Here is a 20,388-nt window from a genome sequence, read left to right as displayed (position 1 = left end):
GGGGGCGCGGGGGTGGGAAGCTGTCGGCTCCCCGGCGGTGGCGGGCGACATGGGAGTGGGCGGCGTTGCTGGGCGGATGTGGAGACGCGGGCAGCTGGCAGAGTCGCAGGCAAAAATGGGCGGCGGCGTCGGCGACAAAAGAGGCGGGCAAGGGTTGCTGTTGGATGGGGGAGGCCAATGTGCCACCGACCAACGGGCCCAGGAAAGGAGAAGGCGAGCGTGCGCACATCCGTCACGTGTGCGCGCCGACGCAAATCCGGTTCAAAAATGGCCAGGAATGGGTCGCCCGTGGACGAAAACCGGCCGCGCGTCCGTTTGGGTCGGCGCGTTGGGCCGCCTTTTATGTCCACGCCGACCCAAACGGACGGCGACAGATGAAACGGGTCGCCCCATTGAAGTTGCTCTCATAGCACATTTTTCTTTGAAAAGAGTCAACTTGTACAAGTTAAAAGGTCCAGGGATGAATTACTACTATGTTAGTCATTCTGTTTTCTTTCGTTTCTATAAGTTCACGATAAGAATAAGTTCAGGGTAAGAACTATCTGATGTAATAACTAAGAGTAGTACAAGTAGTCAGTGCGGATATTGTCTCAGTTATAGTTTGTCGATCGCTGATCTGATCCCTTTGTCCATGCCTATGCATAGCTTTTGATTTTATGATTTTGCTAGTTGCTGGTGTGTTTCGCATGTGTGTGTTGGGTTGGCTGTGTGCATCCCCTTGTTAGAGTCCGGAGCAAAATGGAGCTCTCCCGTTCATTTGGATCGTGGACCATCCAATCTGGCTCCCTGGCGCGTAATGGCCGTTGGATCTTGGGCTCGGTCGTCTCCAGCTGTCGGATGTTTACCCGGTCGTCTCCAGCCATCGGATATTTTTCTACAGCCGTGTCCCGCCCGGCCATGCCACCGCGCGTAATTACGCTGCCCTGCCGAGGGCATTCTCGTCATTTCACTTGGCTGAGAAAATATCTGATAGCGCAGGCAGGGGCGAGACCGTAGAGACCGTCGTTCCCCTTCCCTTCCAGCTTGCCTCCTTCTCCCCCTCCCGCGCCCGCCTCTCTCTCCCTCCCACGCCCCTCCCTGCCCCGCCGCCGCCGGCCGCCACCGCCGTTGCCTCTCCCCACATTCGCTCCTCCTCCCCCCCGCATCTCCCTCCCTCCCACACAGCCTCCTCTCTCCCTCGCTCGCTCCTCATCTGGCGACGGTGGCGGCGGCTCCCGCGCCCACGTTATTCCTCCCACCAACCATGGCGCTCCTTCCCATCGCCATGGACGAGCTTGAGCTCCAGGTGCTCCTTCTCCGCCCAAAAGCCCAAGGGCTTTGCGGGGCGGCAAGGGGCTCAGACTCAACCCGCCAACCCTAGCTGCCCCACGCCGCCGCCGGCTCCTCCTCCCTGCCTGCCGGATCCCGTCGTCCGCATCCCCGGCGTCGTCGCCGTTGCCATCATCCTCGCGTGCACTCGGCAGGAGAAGTGCAGCTCTCCTCTTAGCCCGTCTCAGTTCTCTCTTGCTCTCTCAGTCTACTTTCCAAACCCTAACCCTAACCCCTCTCCTCTTCTTCATTAACTGTCGGCGATTGGCAAGCGGAGCACGAGTCGAGTTGCGCCACCCCCGATTCTGCAGTGCGCCCGACGGCTACTTTTGCAACAGCAGCGGTGGCAAGCCTTGGACTGGCTCGGGACACCAGAAGCGGGCAATGAAGGCCATTGCCAGGTGCATCCCTCTCCCTACTCCTTTGTCTCTGATCATCAATTTTCTCACAGTTATCCATGTTTATGTATGTGTCTTCTTTCTCTGATCTTCAGGTCGTTATGCTGGTTTTCTCTCCCTGTTGATTGTTTAGCTCGACAAAAATTGTCACATTATCAAGAGGCTCCAAGCGGTGTCACGGTCAGGAACCTTTGTTCCAGACAGGAAGAGATGGTCAGGTAATCAACCATATCTTGGATTGTGTTTTTTGTGGTTTGTGGCAAAGTAATACTCTTATTTTCAAATGTATGGACTAATAGGAGTCATAAGTTGTACCTCATTTCTGATACAAAACTGAACTGGTTATTTGGTTATGAGAGACATGTCATGTGTCTGGTATTCAGTGACAAGTCTGAATGAATATATTGATCTGAGCAAGTATTCAGTCCATATACTTGCGTTGTTGATATTTGATTTTTATTTTCTCAATTATATGGACGTGTTAGTTCTTTAAAGATCTCTCAGCTATAAAATTGTTCTAGGCTACTTAGGATCCAACAAATACTAGAGCGTATATACGCTGAATTCTATCCTTTCAGGTTATTTCTGTTCCATCCACTTCCATTGTTGCAGGAATCTTTTAGCGTTTGATACTATATGGCAGAATCTATGCGTGCTATTTCTGATAAATTTGATCCCCCATTTGTGGCTTATTTCTCTAATAGTTGCATTCAGGGCTATGCTAAATCGAGTGATGCTGCCGTTTAGTCGGCCATTTGTTCTGGTTTACTTACAAGATGATACAATGATTTAAATGGACCATGCAAATTTGTATGAGCAAGCCTAAGAACTGTTCATTCAGTTCCAAGACTGGATTTGGTATAATCTTGGATTGGCAACCATTATTATGTTCCTAATGTTCTGGTTGCCATCATGTCATTTCCAAATTACAATAAGGTGAGCATTGTAGGCTGAGAGAGATCTTCTGATATTTTCAAGCCACATCTTCACAAGGTTGCAAGTGACACACAGTTCGAAGATTGTTGATATGTGAAGGCTGAGGCAAAATTTTCAGTAACTACAAAGAGGGTACCAGCATCATCAAATAAGAACAGTTCACCAGGTAATTTTATATGTTTCCTATAAATGGTTTGATCGACAATCAGAGCTCTACAATTAATTGCACTACATGTACCATGTGCTTATATTTGCATTGCTTAAGAACTATTATGAATGCTAAAAGTCTTTTATCTAAACCACAACAAGCCAAATAAGTAAATAGCATCCATATGGTACCATGTGACATTTTTTTGTTCTACCTTGCTATGCATTGTGTACAATTGTCTTTAATTAACACGTAAATAGCATCCACATGATCAAATCAACTGAGAGGGTGCTTGGATACGTTTTAGTCCCATGACTAAAAGTAGTGGGGCTAAAACTTGCTAGCCTCACCAATGCTTGGATCCAAATACTAAAGAGACTAAAATCAAGTTATTGAGCATTTATTATCCTCCAAACCCTCCAATCCAGAACTCGCATGTGTTAAAGGAGAGGAATTAAATGAGGAGAGAGAGGGCTAATACATATTTTTAGTAGGTTTCCTATGACTAAATTTTTTTAGCCTCAAGACTAGTCCTAGCCTCTCTTTAGTCAGGGGTGCTTGGAACTTTAGCCTCTAAAAGAGACTATTTTTAGTCAGACTAAAAATAGTCCCTTGGATCCAAGCACCCTCTGAGCTTAACTCACATATATAAATGCCGTCTTTCTTTTTGTCTATCAATCTGCGGTGATATTTGGTTAGTACTCAGAAAAGTGTCCAGTTTGATCCATTATATAACAAACTTGATTTGTTTGATCCTTGTGTGGTGGTAACTGTCCATTACCACTGGTTCTATAAACCATATTCTTGTTCATGTAATCAAGTTAACTCAGAAATGATGGACCCATTCCAGATAAATAAAGAAGCACATGAGCTTTTAAAGCTTACATTGAGCAAGACCCGAGTCAATCTAACCTACTGTCCACTCTCCATTTGTGCATCTTATATATAGATGCTTATTTATTTACAAATCTTCTGGATTATTTGACTACCAGATATTTCAATGTCAACTTTGATGCATGAATGTAGAGTATATCAGAAAGAAGGTAAAGACGTGTATGCAACACATTTTAAGTTGTTAAATAGTTTGGTTCTTCTAGCAGTAAGATTTTGTTCCTTTTACAAGGCTATTTTTGCAAGCTTATTTGTTTAACTGGAGGGCCTAATTATGATTTTGTTTCTTTTTATTTGTAATTGAGGTTCATGTATATTGGAGGTGGAGGAGCACAATATGAAACATCGACGTCCTTCCCAAGCACTCACCCCTCACTAGGTACAATCTTGCACATTATTTTGTTACTACTGGTATATTGTCAAGTGATGTCATTTTGTGTGTATTTTAGAACCAAAGTAAGGTCACTCAACGTGCCAGGCGAGCACCCTAGCCTTGAAGTCTCACAGCCTAGGCACTGTAGCCTCTTGCGCAGGGGTGGCCAAGAGTGGACGCTTGCTTTGCTTTCTCTTCCGTTCCCCGCCGGCCATATTGATTTGCTTTCCTAGGTTCTGTTATACTAGATGTTTATTCACCTGTTGTGATAGCATATCTGATTGTTTATATTGTTTGACATGTATTCCATGCACGGAGTCACTTGGTTGTTTGATGTGTTCGTGCTCGTCAGCGGGACGGTGAAAGGCGCAACTCCGATGCGGTTCCTCGCCGGTTGGACGGCGTTCAAGCGCAACCCCGACGCGCACTGAGTACTACCTCGGCTACAAACTCCCTCGGTGAGCTCCATCTTCCTATGGGACATGGCCATGGCTATATTGATGTGGGTCTCGTTTGGTTGATGCTCTATGCCCTACTCATCCATCGGTTCCTACTTGAGCTATGTAGTTGTGGATCCATGCCATTTAGAGTTTGCAGGCTGTTGTTCATGTTTAGTTGCTATCATGGGAGCTCATGTGATGCTCTGGTTTACATGTGGATGCACTGGTCCTATAGCTATGCTCCTGGATTTGCTAGATTGATCGGTGGCGTTCGTGGTAGGGCGATGATGATTAATCATGGCTGAAATAAGTGTGCCGTTGAGCAATCATGGCACCTGTGCGTATCAGGTTGGATCCTCCCTCTTGTCTCTAGAATCCCTTTTGATCCTGTGATACTTGTTGTTGTCCTTGGATGGTCATTCTTGTTGAGTGATAACCAGGGCAGCTCCATTGTATAAACAGATTGATCTGGTGATAAGAGATGACGGGGTAGGTTATATGATCGAGGAAAGGCGAATCTGAGACCACTATGCAATGAACCCTGAACCCTTTCTATTTGTATCCCCTTGTTAGAGTATGAAGCAAAATGGAGCTCTCCCGTTCATTTGGATTCTGGACCGTTCGATCGTTTTCCTGATGCGATTCCGACCGTTGGATCTCGGGCTCGGCTCACGTGAGGCGTCGGATATTTACCAGATCGTTGCGAGCCGTTGGATAAAATTCCAATTGAAACAAAATGGAAATACCATGCCCCCATCAGGGCATCTGTGTCATTTCGTGTACCGGCTATAAAATGACCGCGGCTTCCTGCAATGAAAACCTAGTGGCCGCCTCCTCTCTCACTCGCTCCTGCAGCTGCCTCCCTCCCTCCCTCCCACACAGGTGGCTTCCACCAACCACGGCAGTAGCGGCCACAGAGGAGGGCAGCAGACCAGCGGCGCCGGCGATGGCGTCCGTGGCAGCTATGCAATGAACCCCGAACCATTTTTATTTGTATTTAAAGGGGTTGCTTATTTATGCTCAACTGGTGTTCGTGCTAGGGCGATGATGATTACCTTGGCTGGAATTATTGTGCCTTTGAGCAATCAAGGCACCTGTGGGTATCAAGTTGGATCCTCCCTCTTGTCTCTAGAATCCTTTTTGATCATGTGATACTTATTGTTGTCCTTGGATGGTCATTCTTGTTGACTGATAACCAGGGCAGCTCTACTATATAAAGAGATTGATCTGGTGATAAGAGATGATGGGGGTAGGTTATATGATCGAGGAAAGGTGAATCTGAGCCCACTATGCAATAAAACTGCAGCTACCTCCCCTAATGTGTGTAGTATTGAAGGCAAAAAACAACTTTTCATGTCTTTCTACGTTAAAATTCCAAAAAGGTTCATTCTTCCTTTGCTGGTTACTTAACCATGATTTTTGTTTTTCTTTGGTTCTGGTTGAGATACTATAGGTTGTTTATATATGAAAATAACAAACACTTGTAGTTTTGTATGCCTCAGCTGTTGCTTAGGATCCAGTGTTGTAGTGCTTTGCCTAATTGCAAATAACTCTAATCAATAATAGTGGTTCTTTCCTTCTGATTTGAACTGAGAGAGAACCACATCTTAAGGTGACCCCATTTTTCTATGCCTCATGCTCGTGCTGCTCTATGTTCCCTTTAAAAAATTCTTGCTAGCATTTTGGGTTGGTTTCTGCTCTATGTTCCCTTTTAGCGTTTCTTTCCGTTAGTAAAGGAGTAAAGCATTTTTGTTGTCCTATGACTATGTTCATGATTTTTCTTTGCAGACAATAAAAGAGGTCTTGGCTACAGGGATGAGACCCACATGTTTGGGAACATATTTTTTCCCTGTAGAATACCTTTTATTTCAGCTTCATTAGATGCACATATTCATGAGATTACATTTAGCTAGATTTAGATTTTTCTGTGATGTTTTCTTAGGTATGCTTGCTCTTCCCAAATGCGTTGATGGTTTAATGAAATGCTCTTTGCACATAAGTACTTTAACTTATCGTAATTAGATAGGATGTATGGAAATCAACATTTGGAATACAAAAGCATTGAAAGAAATGTTCAATATCTCTCATCCAAAGTTATGGTTGTAGTACTTTTCAGAATTCTTTAGCTGGCTACTTTCTCTTTTCTCTTTACTCCTCACTTTGCTATTACGTCTTACATGGAAAATATAGGGAAATATCTGAAAAATAAGGAAGTAACAAACCTAGGTATGGCTACAAACTGATGTTAGGAAATTGTGTAGATTCTGGTCATTGGTCGGTTCAGGTTCTTGCATTTTTATTTTTATAGTACAAAACAACTCAGTGAGTTGCATCCATTGCAAATAACATACCCACTAGCCAGATCCTTATATTTTTATTTTCAAGTCATTTGCATTTCCATTATTTATCTTCCTGATGTAAGAACTTTAGTGTTTCAGTTGATTTTTTAATATAAAGCACTCTTCAGGTTGCCTTCAAGAAGCTTTATATTGTATATGTTTGTTTTTTTCTATTTCAGCAAGCATTGTATGTACTCTTTTTCCTTTTAGTATTATCTAATAGAGAAAATCTTAGAGGTTAAGTAAGTGAACTCTTCATCCCTTTCCTTGAGATGTGATTTAGCTTTACAGTTTATTTTTTTTGTGATTGGTGGACAAAAGCTTGCACTTGGCGCTTTGTATTCTACTAACAGTGCAAGACCCATACTAATTTTCTTTTAGAGGTAACACTCTTAGTTTATTCATAGTGAGCAGTGCCACTTTACATAGCATTTACATAATTGATAATTGATTATATAAAATACATTCTTGAATAGGTTATTCATATTTTTGTTTTTTTGCCCACACTTCCGTTTAGGGAAGCATGATCAATCGTATTTGTTACAGACATCATTTTGAAATGTTTTGTCCTCTCAAGTTTAGTATTATTCACGAGTCATAGTGTTTCTCTTTGGTTTGTTAACCGTAGTGGTGATGTCAGCCGGTGAGCTTACTCTACCTCCGCTCTATGACACATATTAGGACTATGATTTTAATTTTGGTTTTCTTCTTTCCGTTTCGTCTTGCCATTATGTAATTATGTCAACAGGTCCTGCAGTGGGAACCAAATGGTAGTTTGATTTGAATCATGCTTGGTAAAATCAATATGTAGTAAATGTTAGTTTTGAGTTTGTGAACAACCAGATCATTTCTGTGGATGCCTTGCGCATATATAATTAGCTCTCATGTTGATTTAGCTCATGCATTGGTCTGTATAATTGTTGTAGGTGATTTGTGAGGATAGCCCCAATAAATTTATCTACATTTGTACCTTCGTGTTTCCTGTTAAAGGTATCTTCAAGATATGCCATCTGTTTTCACTTATTCCTTTGCTCTTGGCCATTTCTTCGTTTACATGTACTCGCCGAAACCTGTTAGTACATGAATTAATTCATTTGTATTTTTCCCTTTCGCTTGTAGTGGTGCAAGCTATGGCTTGGAGGTAGGTGTTCATATGACCTGAGATATCATGTGTTGCTGAGGAGGTGAGCCATCGGTGTGAGTTTCAGGAAGAGATGACAACACAAGTGAGCTTGATTGGTAAGTTCACGCAAAAGAAAATGTGGTTTGTGGTGTTTCCCATACGCCCTCAAGGTTATCATCATGGTGCCGATGACGATAACACACACACACAAGTGCAATGGTACTTTTTGGTGATCCTATCATGATATTTTGGCCTCTAAAATGTGTAGTTCGGCCATGACATATTCCTCTTTTCCTAGCGTTTATCACTGGTGACCTGAAACACAAGATTATGTTGTGCAAGATCATACCATGACTTAATAACTTCCTCTTCAGTTATGTCATTCATTCTCATTGGCTCAGTCAATTATAATTGTTTGCACATCTTTCACCTACTCCGCATTGCACAAAGAGGATCAGGAAGTTTCATATGGTAAATGATTTTCTTATGATATAGCACTCCTGATAGAAGCTTGATTGTTAATACTTTCAGAAAACTGGATCAGGCACAATGTTAAAGGACTATAAATCTGATGGTTCAGTTTCACATGCAATTGACTTTTGTATTATTTTTTCCTACTTATGCACTATATGCTATATGACCTTGGTGTGTGTAGTTACAAAATACAGGACGGTTTGGTCAAAGGTTCAGACCACAGCGACTGCAGGAGCATGCATCACCTCATGCGCTCTCCCCACCTCTTCTACATGCTGATGACCGCTTGCCACATCAATGCTGAGGGGAGGGGGGCATATGGTTAGTGATAATCTACTCCCATTTAATTATCTTTGGTTGCTCCATTATAAATCTCTTACCCTTGGAAGTGGTGTTCTATTGTTCTATTCATGACAATGTACATGATTACAAGTATGTTGGCTAACATGATATATCCTTAAGCAGATCGGTGCATCACAACACAAGTAAAATGGATGGCAGGCGTGTCTACAGAGATATCTATGTAATTTTCTACTATATAGTTTACAACAATGTTGTGTAAAAACAGTGTACATAAGTTATCCAGAACCACCACTATGGTGTCTTTTTGGTGTTGTACTGAACCTTGATACTTTGGTATCATGCTACAAATTTATATAAAATGCATCAATGATGTGTAATAAATCTTTATGCTTTGGACCTTTGCGTCCTGTGTAACATATATTTCGTTGGATATGACGAAATGAAGTTGCATTCCTATAATACTATATCATCTTACTTACCACGTCGACCAAAAGCCTGAATATGCTTTTGATTTGTATGTAAGACATCTTATGCCTCTTATAAGCGAGAAGCCTGAATTTGTGCTCTCTTTATGCGATATTGTAATAATGAATCATGTGGACCTCTGTCTAAATAGGACTACGTAATTTCTACTTCGTATGGATGTTGTTCAGCTATATATTTGTTGGCGACTTAATTGTTAGCTGGTCCTTGCCGGGTAATCCTTTTGATGCTCTCTTTGATTTTCAATCCATTCTTTGTGTTCGATTGAGCTTACCAATGCTACTACCAAATACTCTCTCTGTCCCAAAATTCTTGTCTTAAATTTATACTGTTAAAACTTGACTTGATACATAAGACAAGAATAAAGACAAGAATTTTGGGACAGAGGGAGTACTTATGTACATGGCACCTTTAATAGAGAGCTTACCAATGCTGCTACTAAATACTTATGTACATGGCATCTCTATCTAATAGAGTTTTAACTGTCTAAATTTTCATAAGACTGGATCAGGTGCAATGTTAAACGACTGTAAATGTGATTGATAAACACAACTATATTATGCTATTTTTCATATTTGCAATGCTTCAATGATTGTATTACCGGGTTGGATATGATTATACCCGGCACCGGTGGTGCTGGGTGCGGCAAGCCGCACTTCCTATCTAGTCCTAATTATGCCGAATCTAGTTGTGTGCTTATTATATTGTATCCTCTTGATACCCTATTTGAGCCAATAAAATTCACCCTTTGTCGGAAAACAAGTAGCCCCGTAGGAAAAGAAATATACAAGTAGCTAGCACTGCATCCGCTTCTGCCCAACAACACAAATTATTACATAGACAATACACAAGACTCACATCTAAATATTGTATTTTCATTTGCCGTCACATACATATAGACACGCATTTTATAAATATCATTTTCCAATACAATTTTATGTTCACATAACACATCTAAAACTCCCTCTGTTTCTTTTTATTCTGTGTATAAAATTTATATAATGTCAAACTATGTAAAGTTTGATCAATCTTTTATTAAAAACTATCAACATCTGTAATCTTGAAGTTATACAATATGAAAATCAGCTTCATGATGCATCTAATGATATTGATTTCATATTGTAAATGTTGTTATCTTTTTCTATAAAAAGTTGGTCAAACTTTATGAATTTGACTTCAGATAAATCTTATATGTAGAGTAAAAAGAAAAGGAGGGTGTACATTCATTCCAACACTTCGATGTTCACATAGCACATACAAATCCAATACACCAAAGTACAAACATATTACATTGCGGAGTCATATTATCCTCACCAATGTACTTTAGAACATTAACCCTTAGGCGCAAGGTCCACCCTTCGAGGCCAAGTTATCAACGGCACACCTTCTCATGGGTCCGCATCTCGGGTGATAAGGAAAAGTGACTAAGGCAAGTTATTTGTACTTACTTATGGGTTGGCCTTTTTGTACAATGCGACAAAATTATAATCACCTATTAAAAATATAAATGAAAATTTATATTAAGTTTAGTGTTACCAATGAATTCTTAATTAGCAGTATCTTCAAACCATTTTAATGTTACAAGTGTTATTACCTGAGTTGATTATTTGCCCTTCAATAATTGACTTAGCCTCTTTAGGAGATAATATGCCAGCGCGCCGACGCTCGGAGCCTGTCCTGCAGGGAACACCTACATTTGTCCGAACCTCTTAGACACAGAACATCCTCCTTGTCCCCCAGAAGCTTTCCTTCATGGGGGAACAGCTCCCCTTCGGGAAGGAGAGGCTTCTGGAAGGATAACCTCACACATGACAACTCAAACCCAAGCAAATACCTTTTTGTACCGTGCTACAGAAATGTATCCTTTTTTCTAAAAATAAAGATTATGAAACAAAAGAATTTTTTTAAAACACATATACATGACGACAACGAAATACAAAATAATATATAAATGTTCATTGATCTATACGCAATTAACAGTTTCCAAGTTATATGTTGCCTTAGATATTACACACATGTTCCACTTGCTACCTATTTCATTCACTAGGTTCCACTAATAAGGCCTCCTTTGGTTTGGACAAATTTTGTAGAAATCTATAGGAAAAACTACTTTAAAGTCAATTAGTTTGTAGGAATAGAATTCTATTCCTATGGATGAACTCTTCCTATCCTCCACATTTCATAGGAAAATAAACACTGGTCTGGACTCATTGGAAAAATTCCTATTATGTGAAACAAAGAACATCTCTCTTCCTATTCCTACTCATAGGATATGAGATACATGACAACTCATTTCCTACAACTTTTCTATTACTATAATATTCCTATCTATGAACCAAGTAAGATGCATTGTGTAACTATGTCTCCCCACCGATCTTGTAGTTGCAAAAAATGCCTAATGAGGCAGTTGGTTGTGTCTGTAGAGTCAGAGAGGCGTAGATGCATACGAACAATAGGAGCAGCACCATTGGACTAAGCTATAAGTAGAAAACGGGTTAAATGAAATAAGGATGACATATATACCATATGGTTTTTATCATCACTGACAAAGAAACACTACTCTCAAATCATGTGGTGTGCACAAAGTGTCATCATCGAGCATTGACAGGGAACGATGGTAGCATCTGTTTCTTATCGAGCTTTTTTCAAATATGACAAATGGTAGGTAGTATCTATTCAGGTCATATGAGAGGGAATAATATAAGGGAGAAATGGTACTTTCAAACAATATGAGAGGTCAATACTAAACATAATACTATAACATAGAAGCATAACATATTCATAGCTGCATTCACTAGTGCAGAAAAACCTAGCTATGGTGTGGAAAAAATGGCCTTGCTCGCGTGGACACCCGACACCACCAATATGTCACCATTGCTAAAAACTATTGGTGGCGTTGGAGCCCACGTCAGCAGTATTCTACTTGTTGAGGGTGTGCCACATCGCCAACGCCACAACTATAATCTGTCAACTAGCAACGTGTAATGTACTTTGCACACCACAAATGTTTTGTGCAGCCAAAAAAATATTTTTCCACACCATATAATATTTAGGATTTCACATTAAAGCGGCACATGTAGAACAATACCAGTTAATAGAACCCTACCAGTTAATAAACAACAATCTCACAAACACTAGCTAATAAATGACAATCTCATAAATACTAGCTAATAAACGCCAATCTATAAAACACTAGCTAATAAACGACAATCTCACAAACACTAGCTAACTAATAGTTAATAAGGAGTTTAACACCGATGGCCCAGCGACACATACCTTTAAAGGAGGTCGATGATGATCATCATCCTCAAGTCATCACGTAGAGTGTTCTGAATAGTGACTTGATACGTCTCCAATGTATCTATAATTTTTTATTGTTCCATGCTATTATAGTATCAGTTTTGGATATTTTTATATGCAATTATATAACATTTTTTGGGATAACCTATTAACCTAGTGCCAAGTGCCAGCGAGTATTTTTTGCTTCTTTTTGGTTTTCTAGAATATTAGTACCAAACTATGTCTAATTGCCATGAAACTTTTTGAGATTTTTTTCTGGACAAAAGAGACCCTGGAAGGTTTGGGAGGAGACCAGAAGATGGAGGAGTAGCCCACAAGGCACCAGGCGCGCCCTGGTGTGTTGTGAGGCCCATGTTCATCTATTTGACTTAATTCCGCCTCTATAAATTCTCTAAAATCAGGAAACCAATAGAGAGCCAGCCAAAACCCTATTTCCGCCGTCGCAAGTTTCTGTTCTCGAGAGATCCCATCTAGGGCCTTTTTTGGCACTCTGTCGGAGGGGGATTCAACCACAGAGGGGCTCTACGTCAACCTTGCCGCCCTTTTGATGATGTGTGAGTAGTTTACTATGGACCTACAGGTCCATAGCTAGTAGCTAGATGGCTTCTTCTTTCTCTTTGATCTTCAATACAATGTTTTCCTCAGTGTTCTTGGAGATCTATTAGATGTTATCACTTTTTGTGGTGTGTTTATTGGGATCCGATGAATTGTGAGTTTATGATCAGATTATCTATGAATATTATTTGAGTCTTCTCTGAACTCTTTTATGCATGATTATTATAGCTTTGTAATTCTCGCCTATCTAATGATTGGGTTTGGCCAACTAGATTGATTTTTTTTGCAATGGGAGAGGTGCCTTGTGATGGGTTCGATCTTGCAGTGCTCAATCCTAGTGACATAAGGGGACATAACACATATTGTATTGTTGCCATTAAGGATAAAAAGATGGGGTTTATTCATGTGTGAGTTTACTTTGTCTACATCATGTCATCTTGCTTAAGGCGTTACTCCATTTTTTATGAATTTAATACTCTAGATGCATGTTGGATAGCGGTCGATGTGTTGAGTAATAGTAATAGATGCAGGCAGGAGTCGGTCTACTTGTCTCAGACATGGTGCCTATATACATGATCATTGCCTTAGATATTATCCTGATTATTCATTTTTCTATCAATTGCCCAATGGTAATTTGTTTACCCACGTATGCCATCTTCAAGAGAGAAGCCTCTAGTGAAAACTATGGCCCTCAGGTCTATCTTCATTATATATAAAAAACCAAAAAATACCTTGCTGTGATTTATTTACTTTATTTTATTTTTTGTTTGATTTATCCATCTATCTATATAAGATTTGATCCTTGCAGTTCCGCCAATGGATTGACAACCCCTTGTTCTCGTTGGGTGCAAGTACTTCTTATTTTGTGTGCAGGTGTTGTTAATGAGGTGTTGTGTGGTTCTCTTACTGGACTGATAACCTTGATTCTTAATTAAGGGAAATATTTATCTCTACTATACCGCATCACCCTCTCCTCTTCAGGAAAATCCCAACGCAACTCACAAGTAGCAGGAAGAATTTCTGGCACCGTTGCCGGGGAGACATCATCAACATCTATCAAGTACCTACGCATAAACTCCAATCTCCTTGCATTCACATTATTTGCCATCTGCCTCTCGTTTTCATCTCCTCCACTTCTAAAATGTTTTCACAAAAATACAAAAAAAAAATGTTTGCCTTTTTTGTGTTTGCTGCTTTGCTTGCTTGTTATCTTGTTTGCCTAGTCATGGTGTCTCAAGAAAAAACCAAATTGTGCAATTTTACCAATACTAATAATAATGATTTTCTTAGTACTCCGATTGCTCCTCCCGTTACTAGTGTAGAGTCTTGTGATATTAATTCTGCTTTTCTTAATCTTGTTATGACAGAACAAATTTTCATGTAGTCCTAATGAAGACGCTACATCCCATCTTAACACTTCCGTTGAATTTTGTGATATGCAAAAGAAAAAAGATGTGAATAATGATATTGTCAAATTAAAATTAGTTCCATTCTCACTACGAGATTGCGCTAAAACTTGGTTTTCATCTTTGCCACGTAATAGTAGTTATTCTTGGGATAGGTGTAAAGATGCTTTCATTGCCAAGTATTTTCCTCCCGCAAAAATTATTTCTCTTAGAAATCAAATTATGAATTTTAAGCAACTAGAGCATGCACATGTTGCCCAATCTTGGGAAATGATGAAATTAATGATAATAAATTGCCCAACTCATGGTTTAAGTTTGTGGATGATCATACAAAAAAATTATGCAGGATTGAACTTTGTCTCTAGAAATCTTTTAGATTCCGTTGCGGGAGGTACTTTTATGGAAATCACATTAGGAGAAGCTATAAAATTTCTTGATTATATTATGGCGAATTATTCACAATGGCATACTGAAAGAACTCATACTAGTAAAAAAAGTGAATTCTGTTGAAGAAATTAGTACTTTGAGTGATAAAGTAGATGCACTTGTGAAAATGGTTGCTAATAAAAGTGCTAATATTGATCCTAATGATGTTCCATTGTCTACTTTGATTGATCAAAATAGTGATCCCAACATGTGAATTTTGTCTCATGAAACAATTTCAATAGTAATGCTTATCGAGGTAATTTTAATCCTAGTCCGTTTCTTGGAAATTCCTCTAATAATTATGGAAATTCCTATGGTAATTCTTGTAATAATAATAGGATGCCCTCTAATCTTGAAAGTAATATCAAATAATTTATAAGTGCGCAAAAAGTTTTCAACACTATGATAGAAGAAGAAAATGAGTAAACTTGATGATATGCCTAGGAGCATGGATAGAATCATTCATGATGTGGAAAATCTTAAATCTATGTTTTCACACAAGCTTTATATTAATGAATCCATTAAATCTCTAAGTCTCCATGGATGAACTTAAAGAATGAACTGCTAGATTAAGGGCTAAGCGAGAATTTTTAGAAAAAATGATTCCGCCCTTTTTTATTGTAGTAAGGATGAAGATATTAAAATGATTGGTGTCACACCTACTGAATCTGTATTTAGCAATATAAAAATTGATGATAATGAGACTGAAGAAGAGTCACCTTTAGCTACGAGGCATCCCAATTGTTTGAAGGGTGATGATCTTAATGAAAAAATTGACAAAATTGGGTTTGCAGAGGTAAAAACTTGAAATAGTGATGTGCCCACTCTTTTCGATTTAAAGGACTTTAATTACGATAGTTGTTCTTTGATTGAGTGTATATCTTTGTTGCAATCCATGCTAAATTCACCCAATGCTTACGAACAAAATTGGGCTTTTACTAAACATATTGTAGAAGCGATGATGAAAGCTTTAAAAGAAAAGTTAGAAGTGGAAATCTCAATTCCTAGAAAATTGTATGATGAGTGGGAACCTACCATTAAAGTCAAGGTTAATTATGAGTGCAATGCTTTATGTGATTTGGGTGCTAGCATTTCCACAATACCAAAATCTCTGTGTGATGTGCTAGGGTTTACCAATATGGATGAATGTTCTCTTAACTTGCACTTGGTGGATTATACTATTAAGAAACCTTTGGGTAGAATTAATGATGTTCTTATTCTTGCAAATAGGAATTATGTGCCTGTTGATTTCATTCTTCTTGATATTGATTGCATTCTGTCTTTCCCAATAATACTTGATAGACCATTCTTACGAACCATAGGTGCGAGATATGAAAGAAGGGAATATAAGATTTCAATTTCCATTGAAGAAGGGTATGGAACTCTTCCTGAGAAAGAAAATTAAGCCACCATATGAATCCATTATGAGGGCCACCTATGGAATCAATCTCAAAGATGACAACACTTGAAACTATGCATTACGCCTAAATCTTAAATTTTCTTGTTCTTTTTCTGTTTTTGAGTGCGCACATAATTATGCTACTTGTTGGGGATATAACTACTGAGTGTAAACCGCCCAGGAGGGGCCGGTTCACGCTCAACCATATTGAAGCCCACGAAGACTCAGAAGATGGCGCTTTACTATGAAGCTTAGAGGCCCGGAGCCCAAGGGCGGATTAGGGCCCATAGTGGCAAACCGCCATAGACATATAAGCTTGTATTGTAAGATAAGAAAAGGAGAGACCGAGCCGAACACTTGTATGAGTCGGCCTCGGGACTCTGTAAACCGGCTGGGCGTCAACCCGTGTATATAAGGGGACGACCCGGTGGCGGTTCAGGGACAGAAAAGACAACAACTCGAGACTCAGGCAAGCGTATTCCGCTCCCTGATCATCGAAACCCGATCAATCCCATCACAACTAGATGTAGGCTTTTACCTTCATCGAAGGGGCCGAACTAGTATAACTCTCGTGTCCCTTGTCCAGTTTAACCCCTTCAAGCTAACCTGTAGCGATGGCTCCACGACTAAGTCCTTTCACAAGGACATCTGACGTGATAATTCCACGACAGTTGGCGCCCACCGTGGGGCTATCGCACGATGGTGTCGAGTTCTTGAAGGGCTGCTCTGAAGGACTCAAGGGGTACGTGATCGGCCGGATGACCAAAAGTCGTCGCGGCAAGCTCTACATCGATGACAAAGGATGGGGCCCCGAGGCCGGTTCAATTGAGTACGGATACCGGGTCCCCTTCGGCGGAATTCATGTCTTCATTGGCAAGATTGGCGAACCGGGCCCTGAGCCGGACATCTGCACCGACCTCGTCGAGACGGCTCAGCGTGCGAGTCCAGCCCGGGATACGCCCGCCGTGAAGCATGCGTTCGTAGGATGTGTCCACGGGATCGGATCTGAACCGGTGTCTGAGGACGAAACAATGGTGTATTCCGACGGCGAGTCATCCACTGGGGAGACTGAGTCCTTGTACCAGATCCATAACAGCATACCTAAAGGGTATTCCGATGGCAACAGTATTCTGGATTTCCTTGAAGCGCCGAGCCGGGTTGCTATTTACATGGCCGGCACACAGCCCGTGTTACAGTCTTCTTCTACCGCGGCAATGGATATCGGATCTGCGGCCGTGGCGGGTGCCTCGGTGCGCCAGCCGGCGCAGGTTCTCGCCGGGTTAATGGATGCTTGGGTGACCTTGTTAACCACGACAGTTACCCCGGACACGCGGAATCAGCACGATGCAGAGGTTGCAAGATTGAAGGAGCAGATTGCGCAGGCTAAGGAGGACCTGGTGGCTGAGGACATCAGGATGACTGAGGAACAGGCCGCTTTGAATGCTCAATCGCAGCAGATACAAGCACAGAATTACCGGCTCATGTTAGATCGGACTGCGACAGAGGATGTGATGCGAAGGAAATATCGGTCACGATTGCCGCCGGTTTACGAAGGGGTAAATCACTTTCAGACGCCAGGCGCTGGGCCGAGCAATCCGTCAGCTACGAACCAAGCTGAAGCGCCTAGGGTCGCCCCAGATCAGCCGCAAGCAATGGAGCTACCCCGACGGACGGTAAACCCGCCACAGTATGTGCCTGCACCGCTGGGTCACTTTTCGAGCCCCCTGGATAACATGATTGCTGCGGCCTCACGCCTGGCCGCCATCCCGATGGAAGGAAATTTGATAGAGGCAGTCGAGACACGGCGAGCAAGAGATCTCCTTCAAACCACCGTGATGCAGCAGCAGGCTTATTCATACAGCCGGGATAGAATTCATTCAACTCCTCGTCCGAGCCCAAGTTATAGCAGGCGGATGGACGAACCGGAAGTATCTAGCAGCGCACGGCGTCGCAATGCTCAGGAAGTAGTGGATCATGGCAGGGCACGAAGGGATGGTGCTTTGGGTCGTCATCAACCCGCCCCGGTTCAGCCAATAGTATTAGTTGATAGAGGCACCGGGCTTGCTTTCAGTTCCTGGGGAGTGCTGTGCCTTTTTCTGGCTCTCCGAAACATGCGTCTACCCAAAGATTTCAAGGGTCCACGCAAGGTGCCTAACTACACGGTGGATCAGCCGCCGGAGGCGTGGGTCGAGACTTATGAGATGGCAATGGAGATGCTGGATGTAGATGAGGCGGCTTGCGCAAAGTACTTCACGATGATGTTAGAAGGAACAGCCCGGACCTGGCTGAAAAATGTGCCGGCTAATTCCATCGAGTCATGGGATCAGTTGAAGGCCCGGTTTATCGCCAACTTTAAGGATACGTGCAAACAACCCATGTCCATTGTAGATCTGGATGCTTGTGTTCAGGGCGAGAACGAGTCCACAACTCATTGGGTGTGCCGAGTCTCAGAAGTTTTGCACTCGGCCGACCGGATTAACGCCGGCCAAGCAATTATCACGCTGGAGCGTAATTGCCGGTTTAAGTCGCTGAAGGAAAAATTGGGACGAATCAAACGCCACTGCAATGACCTGGGAACCCTCATGGCAGCCTTGGTAAAATATGCCGATTCTGATAATACCAAGGATCCTGATTCTGATAATGAGAAGCCGGAGAAGGGAAAGAGGAATGGTGGTGCAAAGGAACAGCAGCACAACCAGGGAGGCCATGGGAATAATGGTAAGCGTAAGGCGGGTTCAGATTTTGTGGCTAATGCTAATGTGCAGCGTCGTAAGGGTAAACCGCCCCAGCGCGGTGGAGCGATGAATCTGGAGCGCTTGATGAATTAGCCCTGTCCAAAGCATGGAACCAAGGAGATCCCCGCAACTCATCTCTGGAAGGATTGCAACATTATGAGGCAGTTCAAAAACTCTGATCTCTTCCGATATGATAAGGGCCCATCGGGCGGTTCAGGTCCAGGTTTTCATAGTGGCGGCGGTTCAGGTTCTGGATTTCAGAACAATCAGAATAACCAGAACGACCATAGCGGTAATAACCAGCAGGGTAATCAGGGGAATCAACAGCAGTCAGGGTACCAGAGTAATCCGAAACAGCTGAATGGTGGACAATATCATGTGTTCACCACTAGTCTGTGCAAACGAGATCTGAAGTTGCAGAAGAGGGCAGTTAATGCGGTTGAACCGGCAGTTCCACGCTATCTGCGCTGGTCGGAGCAGCCCATCGTGTGGAGTAGGGAAGATCATCCGCCCCGGGTTGACAATCCGGGTCAGCTAGCTCTGGTGGTGGCACCTCGGTGGGAGGTTACAAATTCACCAAAGTACTTATGGATGGAGGAAGCAGTATTAATATTCTGTATTATGAGACATTCCGCTGCATGGGGCTGACAGATAAGAATCTTAAACCGTCCAGTACTGTTTTCCATGGTGTAGTACCAGGAAAATCGGCGTATCCAGTGGGCAAGATCGCTTTGGAAGTTGTGTTCGGGGATGAGCATGATTCCTGGTCTGAGACATTGACTTTCGAGGTGGTGAGAATCCAGAGCCCGTATCATGCGCTGTTTGGGCGACCGGCTTATGCAAAATTCGTGGCGAGGCCTTGTTATATTTACCTGCAGCTCAAAATGCCGGGTCACAAAGGAACCATCACGGTTCATGGAAATCAGAAAATCGCTTTTGATTGCGAAGAGAGTGATGCGGCTTACGCTGAGTCGGTTTGTGCTACAGAGGAGTTAAAGTTTTACAAGGAGAATGTTGATCCAGCAGATATGACCCCTCTGAAGAAGCCTACCACTGAGCATGACCCAACCCTGCACTTCAAACCGGCGGATGAGACCAAACTTGTTGACTTTGTACCTGGAGATTCTTCCAAGCAGTTCAGCATCAGCACCAATCTGGATCCAAAATAGGAAAGTTCGCTCATCGAGTTCATCCGTGAGAACCGGGACATCTTTGCATGGAAGCCTTCTGACATGCCAGGTGTACCGAGGGAACTTGCTGAGCACACCCTTAATATCGATCCGAAGTTTAAACCGGTCAGGCAATTCCTTTGTCGCTTTAATGAAGAGAGACGCAAGGCGATTGGGGGGGA

The 20,388-nt window shown here is 42.1% G+C and overlaps 1 long non-coding RNA gene across 15 annotated transcripts; it reads left to right on the top strand.

The window, feature by feature from the left end:
• The first annotated feature begins 1,126 nt into the window (after positions 1 to 1,126).
• Positions 1,127 to 9,114, top strand: LOC119323871. Of its 15 annotated transcripts, XR_005156582.1 has the most exons (7): positions 1,127 to 1,709; positions 1,802 to 2,808; positions 3,783 to 3,833; positions 3,987 to 4,060; positions 4,131 to 7,823; positions 7,953 to 8,751; positions 8,896 to 9,114. It is a non-coding gene; the product is annotated as an uncharacterized LOC119323871 (long non-coding RNA). The 15 variants fall into 15 exon arrangements; XR_005156579.1 differs by having other exon boundaries at positions 1,802 to 1,924; positions 2,700 to 2,808; positions 3,783 to 7,823; XR_005156587.1 differs by lacking the exon at positions 3,783 to 3,833 and having other exon boundaries at positions 1,802 to 2,642; positions 2,718 to 2,808; positions 3,987 to 7,823.
• The last annotated feature ends 11,274 nt before the right edge of the window (positions 9,115 to 20,388 follow it).

Source organism: Triticum dicoccoides, chromosome 1B (assembly GCF_002162155.2).
Source record: "Triticum dicoccoides isolate Atlit2015 ecotype Zavitan chromosome 1B, WEW_v2.0, whole genome shotgun sequence".
In the NCBI taxonomy this organism is placed as follows: Eukaryota; Viridiplantae; Streptophyta; class Magnoliopsida; order Poales; family Poaceae; genus Triticum; species Triticum dicoccoides.
This window is presented reverse-complemented; position numbering and strand designations above follow the sequence as displayed.